Source organism: Magnolia sinica, chromosome 3 (assembly GCF_029962835.1).
Source record: "Magnolia sinica isolate HGM2019 chromosome 3, MsV1, whole genome shotgun sequence".
In the NCBI taxonomy this organism is placed as follows: domain Eukaryota; kingdom Viridiplantae; phylum Streptophyta; class Magnoliopsida; order Magnoliales; family Magnoliaceae; genus Magnolia; species Magnolia sinica.
The window spans coordinates 50,934,491-50,947,038 of NC_080575.1; positions in this window are offsets into that span (position 1 = coordinate 50,934,491).

The following is a 12,548-nucleotide window of genomic DNA, read 5'->3' on the forward strand; positions in this document are numbered from 1 at the left end:
GTTTGGGTTTTCAAGTTCAGGTTTAGGTTTAGGTTAGGGAGTTGAGATTAGGATTAGGTGTAGGTTTAGGGATTTGAGAATACATTTAGGTTTTAGGTTTAGGTTTAGGTTTTAGGTTATAGGTTAAGGTTATAGGTTTTGGTTTAGGTTTTGGTTTAGGTTTTAGGTTTAGGTTATAGGTTTAGGTTAGGTTTAGGTTTAGGTTATAGGTTATAGGTTATAAGTTATAGCTTTAGGGAATTGAGAATAGGTTAAGGTTTAGGTTTAGGTTTAGAAAATCGGGTTCGGGTTCGAGATCGGGTTTAGGTTTGGGTTTTCAAGTTTAGGTTTAGGTTTAGGTTAAGTAGTTGAGATTAGGATTAGGTGTAGGTTTAGGTTTATGGATTTGAGAATACGTTTAGGTTTTAGGTTTAAGTTTGGATTTTATATTTTAGGTTTAGGTTTAGGTTATAGGTTATAGGTTATAGGTTAAGGTTTAGGTTTAGGTTTTAGGTTTAGGGTGTGGTTTAGGTTACGGGTGTGGTCCCTGCAAATACAGATATAAACACGGCCTACTCCAATTGGTCAGGCCCTTCCAATGCTGTCCATAGGAAATGGACAGCTTCATCATGGTCATAACAGCGGTTCCCACCTTCCAGGGACCCCCGCTCAATATCCGGATAACTCCGACGCACATCCGGATCTGCTTCATCAATTTCGAGATAATATATAAACATGGGCCTATCCAAATAGCCAGGCCACCCATATTGTTGTCCATAGAAAATGGACAGCTTCATCATGGTCATAACAGCGATTCCCACCTTCCAGGTACCCCTGCTCAACATCCAGATAGCTTCGATGCACATCCGGATCTACTTCATCAATTTCGAGATAATATATAAACATGAGCCTGACCATTTCATCAATGAATCATATAGTATGAAGGAAAGAAGACTCATCAATTTAGCTAGCAAGGAGAGAAAGTGTGAGTGCTTGGAATGTTGCCCTTTCATTGAATAATGGATGCATATTCCATAATGCAATCTGAGAATGAGTAAGTTTTTTAGTTTCTCCGACAATGCATATGGGCACAGATTTACATATAAAGATTTTAAAGATTGTAAAACAGAGTAAATGATTATATTAACTTTCAAGTATCAATTAAGAAGAAAAATGTAAATGATGATGGGAAAGAAATCTCAATTTATTAAATTATTGAAGGACAATGAGACATACTAAGACTACAGGTGCCCAGAGCAAGATAACTGCACCATTGTTGTACCTAGCTGCATTAACAGAACAAAAAAATTATACGAATCAAATGACAAAAAGCCAGGATATCATGGACCAAGAGGAAGATGAGTACCCTCAAGAAAAAACTCATGCCAAGCATATTTAATGCGACGAACTTTCATTATGTCTTTGGTTGGCTTCACCAAAGGTTTTATTCGCACTAGCAGGACAAATTAATAAACAACACCAATAAAACAGAAATGGATGTCATTTGTAGGTTCTTGGATGAAAGATTGGTGAAAATGCTCCTGTCCATAGATTGGATGTGTTGTCGAATTGAGTTAGGCTCTCAAATTCACATACCTTTTGGTGTTTTACTTGTCAGTGGTTTCACATAGTTGCCATTGGTAAGATAATATTGATCATCTCCAATATTGGGATATCCCATATATGATGGATGTCTTCTAAGAATACAAAAGCTTACCCGCTCACTTGTAGTTTGACAAAGGCACGTATGGGTTAGTCTTTTATATTTCTTTCGGCAGAACTGGCCTTTTTTTCTTAAACGAACAAGTAACGACGTTGTGCCTCTCAAAAATGAAGGCTTCTTGATATAGTTGATGCCCTATTGTGAAAGATCATAAAGTGTCATACCCACTGACTTGAAGAGAGAAATATTAGATGATTGATGTGCTTATAAATGAAATCAAACCATGCTTAACGACATCTAGCAGCTTCCTGGCGAACGAGCTTCTTTGGATCGTCGAGAGCCTTTGATATAGCCTATAGTACCTGCAAAAGAGTTTTTAAATATGTATTACATAAGAAGCTTTTGCAATTAGCTGACATGAAAAGGCATCGACTATCATAAACCGTCCAACAAAATGCACATAGGGGAATTCATGTCGTTGAGTTTACAACTGTAAAGGGAAACCAACCTGCAATCTCATGGGATAAATCATCACATGGGGCAGCCCTGACATGGCTACAAGGCATTGAATTGTTATTTAGTGCTATCTGACAACATTCTGACCCAATGATAGCCTTTAATTGTATATCCGACAACATTCTAACCCAAACTCTAGCACGAATATCAAACTTCTAGTCAAACAGACTGGCTAATCTCCAAGCATAGGATCCATTGTTAAACCACCTAATTGCATCAAGCAAATCAGTCATAATTACCAGCTAATTTTCTTTTTTCCTTTTCACTATTCCACAAAATGAGTTTTTACAATGTGTTTCAAGAATCTTAATGAAACACATTACAATCTTCTAAAATGAATACATCTTCCTGTCTTCTTGGCATTCCTCTGAGAAACCAAGTATTCTAGGAAGTTTAACAACTTGATCAAAACTTCAGCTTCCATAATGTAGAAATTGCTTAGTTGCATTATTCAACCATAGGAAATTTAAAAAATGAAAATGCTAAAAATAGTCATGACAGAATCTATCCAGGATTGGAAGTAAACCATGATTGGCTGCTACCTATGGGAACCCAGAAGAATGTGGCCTTATAGGTATAAGGAAGAGACCTGAATTAGTTTAAAGTATTCTAAGTTTCATGATTCCAAGTATGAAAATCAAATTCCCATCAACAAATAACACTTGTTCTATAGTAGAAGTTAGGGTGGGGGAAGACGTAGAAAGATGATAGTTCATATTTTACACTATATTTGGAGGAAAAATTTCTCCTACAAACCAGTTTTCATGAGAACATGTGAGAACCTTTCAAGAACTAATCCCATGTGTACCTTTCATCTGGCTTGGATGAAGGGTCACGCAAAAAATCAGGCTGTTTTGCAACTTATTTGGGCCCCCATGAAAATCAAGGGCAGGGTGCCCTCTCGCTTTGATTCCCTTTGCTGTGGCTCACCTAAATTTTGAATCGGGCTGATTTTTGGGCCTAGAGGTTTCATAAGGTAACACATCTGATGAATGGGCTGGAGGTCATGCACACAATACGCGGGATGAGTTCTCACGGAAGTTATTTACGGACTAGTTAATAGGAGATCATTACAAAAGAGAATTTTGACAAGTTCAGTTTAATCAAGAGAATATAAAAAGTTTTAAGATGTTTCCTAATAGTCATGACTCATGATGCATGAGTATCCATCAAGTTGTAATTAAGTTTCACATAAGTCCAACTTGAAAGTAATATATTGCAATTTGGTTCCCTGAGTCCAAGATACTCAGAATGAAGAACTAATCCGCCTTGCAATTGGGGTGAGAGTGTGAAGCAAGAACTGCATCAGGCAGGATCCTATTTCCCCATTTTTCTACTCCATATAGCAAGTGGGATAAGAACAACACTGAAAGCTGTTATTATTCCACCTGCAATTATTGAGGAGTGCATCCAGTCAACTGTAAATCAAGAAATTCCAAACAGACTCCTAATCTAGGTAATACAATTGCATGAGATTCAAAGAAATAGAGAAACATAAACAAAAAAATAGTTTTACCAACAATATATCTTCAAATATAGAGTGGAAATTGATATATATATATATGCACCAATAACAGGAAAATCAGACAGCCATGCAAGAAAGACTCACCTTCTCCAGAGCTTCCATGTGTTGTTTCAGATTGTCCTCCGATGCCACCTCCTTATGAATTATAATGATTGTTTCAAAACTGGTTTTGACAAGCAATACATGGTGGTCTCAACCATGGGTTACACATGCACCAAAAACCCACCATGTTGGAAGATCCATGTATCCTGAATGTGGATCTTTGCTGTATTTTCTTTACTAGTTGTATATTTTTCTAACCAAAAATACCAATTGTAGGTTTAGGATTTCCCTACTTGGGAGGTTTTGGTGCATAGATCAGCCACAATGGAGCCATAGCATCACTGGTTTGGATCAATTAAAGAAATCTACCCAGATGTAAATAATTTTGACTCGACATTTCATAGTAATTCTTTTTTTTTTTTTTTGGGAGGGTAAACTAAAGTTAGGCTCAAACCCAAGACCTCAATGTTAAAAGGAAAGTTTCTTCTTCCATTCAAATTAAATAAATTAACAATTAAAGAAGATCTTACCGAAAGCCATGAAATAAATGAATAAGAATCTCAAATTTTCAGATCCAATCGCCATACACTCAAACATAGAAGAATTGATCTGAATGTATGACAACAACATATGCTTAAATCTAAAATATGAAGGTTCAATCCTCCCACATGCAACATCCACCTGAAAGAATGTGCATAACCGTCATGTATGAGCAATCAATACAAGAATGTACAAGTAAAACCATAAAACAAGAGATACTCACTGCGCTTTCAGGATCTCCTTCATAATTAACGATCTCATTCTAAAGCCCTTCTCCCTCCTCCTTTACTCGGGCTTGGCACCGATAATGCAAGGAGTTTCATTGGCGGAGTTAAAAAAAGGGCTTAGGCTCCATTTGGTTTGAAGAAAAAAAATGTATTCATAAATACTAGTGTGATGACCAAATGGAGCCTAAAATTATAAATAAGTTCAAATATAGAGTACAAAATTCATTCAATATTAAAAAAATAAAAATAAAAAATAGGCCCCTACTCTTTTCACCCTCTCGGTGCTCTTTTCGGCCCCTATACATCCAAACAGGCCCTTATACGTCCAAACAGGCAAACAGGCCCTTGTTCGGCACTCTCTTAATAAATTCAAGAAAGAAAGAAAGAAAGAAAAAAAATCTTATTTTACAAAAATAGACAGATAGAACATCACTTGATTTCTATAACAATGTTCAAAAATCTAACTTTAACGAATATAAAATAGACAGATAGAACATCACTTGATTTCTATAACACAAACTTTTTTTTCTTTTTTCTTTTTTTTTGAAGAGCATCAAACAATTACAGATGAAACAAAACTTGGGAAAAAAACAAGTTCATGGAAAAGAATATATAGATTCGAATACCTCCTTTAATGAATTAATGAAGTTTATATGTGAGTTTTTTATAGCAACAAAGTCGTAAGTGGTGTGCTCTCACTCAATGTTGTTACAAAGAAATCTTGCTGATAGCTTACCTTTTTATGCCAACTAATGAATATAAAGTAGCATGCCATAAATGATTCATGTCAAACAACAAAAGTTGCCAACATAGCATATCAATAATTCAAAAGCTGAACATTACAGAAAAAATCTTCATATGTCAGGAAGAATATATATATTTACAGAAGCTAGAAACAGTGGTGGTGTTTGCCCAGCTTGCATAGGAACACTCTACACAATATCAACAGCTCTGCTATACATTATGTTACAGGCTCCAATCTTCCAATAGCATTCACAAATGATGCTTTTATCAATATAGTCATTCATAACACTGATCTCATAGCTTTGGGACTCTCATGAGAATTCGACTTCTGCATAGTTGGAAATTGAGGCAGTGTTTGTACTTATTGATCAGAACCAGACATTGGCTTTCCATTTGAAGCCCAAGGTGAATTTTTTTTCCTTCTGTAGTTCGTTATATTTTTCTGTTTATTTTTTTGAACTGTTTAAATGACATCCTAAGATTATTCTAAGCAATGGTTTAAAACATAGATTGGACTTGGGTGACGGTTTGATCCAACCGCCAATCCATCTGGTTAGACCCAAATCTGTTTCATTTCAGCCAAAAAATCTACTCAATCTAAGATCATAAAAATAGGAAAAAAATAAATAAATAAATAACAAGTATTCCATTATTTGCATAGTGCAACTGTCTGATTTTCAAGTCCTGTGCATGAGCTTTGACTGATATAGTTCTTTTTTTTTCTTTTACAAATTGTTTCTGCTCAACTAACTAGGTGTTATAGTGATACGGCCGCTTCGTCGGCTAGTTCCAATCCAGAACCAATCTGATCATACAGCCAGGAGTTAGATCTGGGTTTTAGAACTGGTTCTAAGATCACCAAAAGAAGGTAAATGAAACAACAGATAACATAACATAGGCTATTTGGTTATATCTCAAACCAAACCAATCAAACTATCACCTATGAGATTTTCATATAATCAGTCAATGAAAATCATTACTTTTAATAGAAAGCAACTAAAACATGGATGTGGAAAATGATGCATCAAAGAAAATGATTCAAGACTGAAACATCATTGGATTCATTTGCTAGGACAGGTTATGCGGATGTCTTTCTTTCTTTCGTTTTTTAAAATTTATCTGTTAGATTTAGTGCATGTCAGACAACAAAAATCAAAATACAACTTCTGATATTGGAAGGTTGAATCTATTCAATCTCCTGTAGGAGGACAAATTCTCTTGTGACCCAAACATCATTGCCAAAGGACTTTTGGAATTATAACATTGAGAAAGAAAAGGGAGAGACATATATGAACAAAAAAATAATAATTGGCAGAAGCATCATGATATAACTTACAAGTGGGTCAAATAAGTTTTTCTTTTCTTTCTTTCTATAATATGATTGTATAAAAGCTAAAATGATGGAGTTCCTTTTTTTCTCTTTACTCATAGCTAACAAGAGTTAAATGATTAGGCAACAAAATCACAAATGCTGAACATGGAATCCAATAACAATGTATCATGAATATAAAAGACATCCTATGCAAATGAATTGACTAAATGTCAGCTTGCCAAGTTTGAACTGCATGACCCATACATGTATGCAAAATTGCAGTATATCTAATTAATGTGTCGGGAAGCATTACTCTAACAATAGATAGGCAAACTGTTGGGGATGGTGATTCATTGCAGAGGGTATTTCCCAACCCAACTACGTAATTGTTGGGGATTACGCACAACACTCTTTAAAGCAAGTAATGCTTCGACTATACAAAGAAATACAACAAAAATTAGATCTATATTCCTGCATTTCTGTACGTGTTGGAATAATTGAAACTATTTGAACATTAACACCATATGTAAACAGCATTGCCATAAAATTGGCTTTAAAAGTAACAAACAACATAAACAACTGAAATCCCCAAATCTGTAAGCCCTAAAATCCCCAAATCCAGGTCGGATTGTTGGGTAAGGCGGGCTACACGGCCCATTACGACTAACAACTCCGTGTGCCCCACCAGCATATCAACAGGTTGTATGGCAAATAAACATTCCGGTGGAATCCACCCTAAAATCAGAATAACCCTAAATTGAAATTGAGATTGAGAGAGATTGAGAGAGAGAGAGAGAGAAATACCTCAATGTTGCTGGAGATTTAAAAAGAGGGGAAGATGGAGAAACGCACTCTCCCTCTCTGCAATCTCTCGCTCTCCCTCTCTGTAATCTCTCTCCGTCTGCAACAACCGCCCTCCCTCTCTGCAATCTCTGTGTGTGTGTGTGTGTGTGTGTGTGTGTGTTTGCAACGACTACCATCCCTCTCTGCAATCTCTCTCTCTCTCTCTCTCTCTCTCTCTCTCTCTCTCGAGAGAGAGAGAGAGAGAGAGAGAGAGAGAGAGAGAGGGGGGGGGGGAGAGCAAAATAACCGTGTTTGGGCGCGGCTCTGTTTTGAGCGTGCGCCCAAATTTGGGGGTTTCTGACGGACGGACGTAGACGGTCCAATCAGGGGCTCCATGGGGACCATCATGATGTATTTCCCTAATCCATTCCAATCCATAATTTTAATAAATTATTTTAGCTTATCAGACCAAATTTCAGGTATATTGAAGATCCAAGTGGACCACACCATAAGAAGCAACTGTAATTTAATATCAATGTTTCCTACCATGTGGTCCACTTGAGCCTTCGATCTAGTTGATCTTTTCTCTTATCCACTAAAGTAATATTTAAAAATATATAAACGGCTTAGATAGAACATATAATTTCTTTTAGGCCTCATAGAACCACTTAAAACACTATTAAATATTAATGGTGTATTAACTTTTTTAGCTACTGATTAAAACCATAGCAAGCTTAGGTAAGGTTTATATCTGTAGCAAAAAACAAACGTGGTCTGAATCCTTTGCCCCTTTTTTTAGTAGTGAAAGATGTTGTACTTTTGAAATTTTGTAGTACCCAGTTTACTTGTATGCAGATGTTACTTATCTTATCTCTGATGTTTCTTTTGTGAAGAATGAATGGTGAGATTTATCCTTTAGATTACCCTGCCGAACGTCGAGATTGGGGCTTAGTGTGTGAGCCTCGGGTACCAATCCCGGAGTTCGGCTTGCATGCCAGATCCAATAGACATAACGGTATCCTAAGACTATTGGGTTTGGGCTATGACAAAGTTGGTATCAGAGCATGAGATAAGGCATTACTTGTGGACAAGTAACCATTTAGGAGAAAACTAGAGTTCTAAAACTTGAAAACTGACTCAACAACTTAGAAACACTAGGTTTCCCTTTAAGGAACTTAGAAAAAGTTATTTATATAAGAGGCTAGGAAGATACAATCTTTGTTATTTGACCTTAAGAGACTATTTTTGGCTGTAACTAACTGAGGCATCCATTTTCTATTATAGATCATGATGCCTAAGTGGGGGCCGCATTTTCTTGATACGGATAAAAGTTTTTCTAACTTTGGATCACCTTGGGCATATCTCCATGTATACTTTAAACTTAAAAGAGAAGAGACTTCAAGTTTAAGTTTATCATTTTCAGATTTAAGATTTTCAATCTGGGAGGTTTTGAATTCTAAATTGCATTTGCAATTTTCAAAACAATCTGAAGTATGGGATTTTTCTAAAACAAGAGACTCAAAATTTTCTTTAAGCTTTGAAAAATTTTCTTTTTGAAGTTTTAGTTTTACGGCAATTTTACAACTTTCCTTGTATAGGGCATTGTAAGCATCTTGAAGATCTTCTTCATTTTCATGATCACTATTCAGATTTTCTTCACTAGTTAAATCATCGTGATCTGAAAAAGTGAACTTGGCTAGAGTCATAAGGGCTTTAACTTCATTGTCCGACTTGGTTTCAGAGTCTTCTGATTCAGAAGAGGCTTCAGAGCTAGAAGATTCATCCTAAGTAGCCAACATACTCTTCTTTTTAGGTTTGTCCTTTTTAAGACACTTGTTTGCTAAATGCCCATATTCTTGGTAATTGTAACATTGACTATCTTTCAGAGATTTCTAAGTTTTAGATTTAGATTTAGATCTCTTCTTATCATTTGATTTTTAAAAATCAACCCTCTTTTTACTTTTGAAAATCTTATAAAACTTTTTTGCTAAAAGAACCATATCATCTTCAAAATTTTCTAAATCAGAATTTTCTTGTGAAACATTCTTAGAAGACTTAAGGGTAATAGATTTACTCTTAGGAGCTTTAAAATTTAACTCGTAGGTTTGTAAAGACCTAACTAATTCTTCTACCCTAATATTGTCCATATCATGAAGTTCCTGGATCGCGGTAACCTTTGAATTGACCCGTTCAGGAAATGAGCCTAGTATTTTTGCACAAACTTTACTTTTAGAGATTTTATCACCAAGACCCCACAAAGAGTTCACAATGTGATTTAATCTAGTGTAGAAGTCCATAAACATTTCATTTTCTTTCATATGTATTTCCTCAAATTTGGATGTGAGGATTTGGACTTTAGATTTCTTGACAATTAATGTTCCCTCGTGTGTCATTTCTAATATATCTCAAGCTTGCTTTGCAGAATCATAGGATATAATTCTTTTGAATTCATCCGGTGATAGTACGCAAGTGATTGTATTTAGTGCTTTTACATTTGTACTGCTCTTACTTTTCTGAAGATTGGTCCATGAAAAATAAGGTGTTACTCTCATTGATTTTGATCCATCGATACCAGTTACTTCAATGGTAGGAGGGGTCCATTCAGTCACTGTGGCTTGTCACACGCTTTCATCCATGGATTTAAGGAAAATCCTTATCCGGAAAATTCTCATATAGGCATAATTAGTGCCATCAAAAGGTGAAGGCTTAGTGACTGAAAGGCTATCAAAATTTGACATCTTATAAATAGCTTAGATCGATTAGCTCAAGAAATAAATCCAAATAACAAGAATTAAAACGAGCTATTAGGCTCTGATAGCACTTGAAAAGGTCAAGCTATATGTCCTAGAGGGGGGGGGGTGAATAGGACTATGCCAAATTTAAACTTTAACAGCGGAATAAAAGAATATGATAGCCAAATAAAGGAAATCCATTGGCAATGTAGAAATGAAAAGTAGCCTTAATAATCAAGTATTGAGAGATTGATACAAATGTTGTTCTAAGGACGACCTTACATCATAAAAAATAAGGGTTTATGGCAGGATGACCTTATTTCTAGAAAGTTCTTTGTATCAAAAACTCAAATTGAAGAGGAATAAATAAATAGCAAGGAATAGAAATATTAAACTATTACAACATTCCCCTCAATCTTTGAAATGTAAATATTACAACATTCACATCCACATACATCCCACAAACTTTGAATGATAAAAGATAGAAAATAAATCACACATCCATAAATCACACATCCAGAAAATAAATCACACATCCACAAAATACAAAACAGATTGAGATTTTTCTGGCTTAATCTCAAATAAAACCAAAAGAATGAAATTTACAATAAAGTAAAATACCTGGATTTCTCCTTTTGTTGTAGCCCAGAAGAACCAAATCAGAGTAGAAGTTCAAATAGAAGTTCAATGTCCAATACTCACTTAAGAAATGGTTCTAAGTTCTAGATTAATTTTAAATTAAACCAGTTGGGCTAGTTATATTTGATTTTGATTCCAAGAAGAAGGAATATCACAATTCCTCTTTTCAATTCAGATTGGAATATAGAAACAATTTGAACATTAACACCATATGTAAACAGCATTGCCATAAAATTGGCTTTAAAAGTAACAAACAACATAAACAACTGAAATCCCCAAATCTGTAAGCCCTAAAATCCCCAAATCCAGGTCGGATTGTTGGGTAAGGCGGGCTACACGGCCCATTACGACTAACAACTCCGTGGGCCCCACCTAGCATATCAACAGGCTGTATGGCAAATAAACATTCCGGTGGAATCCACCCTAAAATCTGAATAACCCTAAATTGAAATTGAGATTGAGAGAGATTGAGACAGACAGAGACAGACAAATACCTCAATGTTGCTGGAGATTTAAAAAGAGGGGAAGATGGAGAAACGCACTCTCCCTCTCTGCAATCTCTCGCTCTCCCTCTCTGCAATAAGCCAAATGGACAGACTATTGTGCACACTATATCTCTTTCCGTATACTCTCAGTATTACTTATGATCTCTCTCTCTCTCTCTCTCTCTCTCTCTCTCTCTCGAGAGAGAGAGAGAGAGAGAGAGAGAGAGAGAGAGTCTCATCCTTTATATAGGAAAGGAATGAGAGATCGGATGAGATTGGATGAGACCATATCATCCGGTCACATCCCTATCTCCTATCATATTTCAATCCATAATTTTAATAAATTATTTTAGCTTATCAGACCAAATTTCAGGTATATTGAAGATCCAAGTGGACCACACCATAAGAAGCAACTGTAATTTCATATCAATGTTTCCTACCATGTGGTCCACTTGAGCCTTCGATCTAGTTGATCTTTTTTCTTATCCACTAAAGTAATATTTAAAAATATATAAACGGCTTAGATAGAACATATAATTTCTTTTAGGCCTCATAGAACCACTTAAAACACTATTAAATATTAATGGTGTATTAACTTTTTTAGCTACTGATTAAAACCATAGCAAGCTTAGGTAAGGTTTATATCTGTAGCAAAAAACAAACGTGGTCTGAATCCTTTGCCCCGCGCAAACAGATGTTGTACTTTTGAAATTTTGTAGTACCCAGTTTACTTGTATGCAGATGTTACTTATCTTATCTCTGATGTTTCTTTTGTGAAGAATGAATGGTGAGATTTATCCTTTAGATTACCCTGCCGAACGTCGAGATTGGGGCTTAGTGTGTGAGCCTCGGGTACCAATCCCGGAGTTCGGCTTGCATGCCAGATCCAATAGACATAACGGTATCCTAAGACTATTGGGTTTGGGCTATGACAAAGTTGGTATCAGAGCATGAGATAAGGCATTACTTGTGGACAAGTAACCATTTAGGAGAAAACTAGAGTTCTAAAACTTGAAAACTGACTCAACAACTTAGAAACACTAGGTTTCCCTTTAAGGAACTTAGAAAAAGTTATTTATATAAGAGGCTAGGAAGATACACTCTTTGTTATTTGACCTTAAGAGACTATTTTTGGCTGTAACTAACTGAGGCATCCATTTTCTATTATAGATCATGATGCCTAAGTGGGGGCCGCATTTTCTTGATACGGATAAAAGTTTTTCTAACTTTGGATCACCTTGGGCATATCTCCATGTATACTTTAAACTTAAAAGAGAAGAGACTTCAAGTTTAAGTTTATCATTTTCAGATTTAAGATTTTCAATCTGGGAGGTTTTGAATTCTAAATTGCATTTGCAATT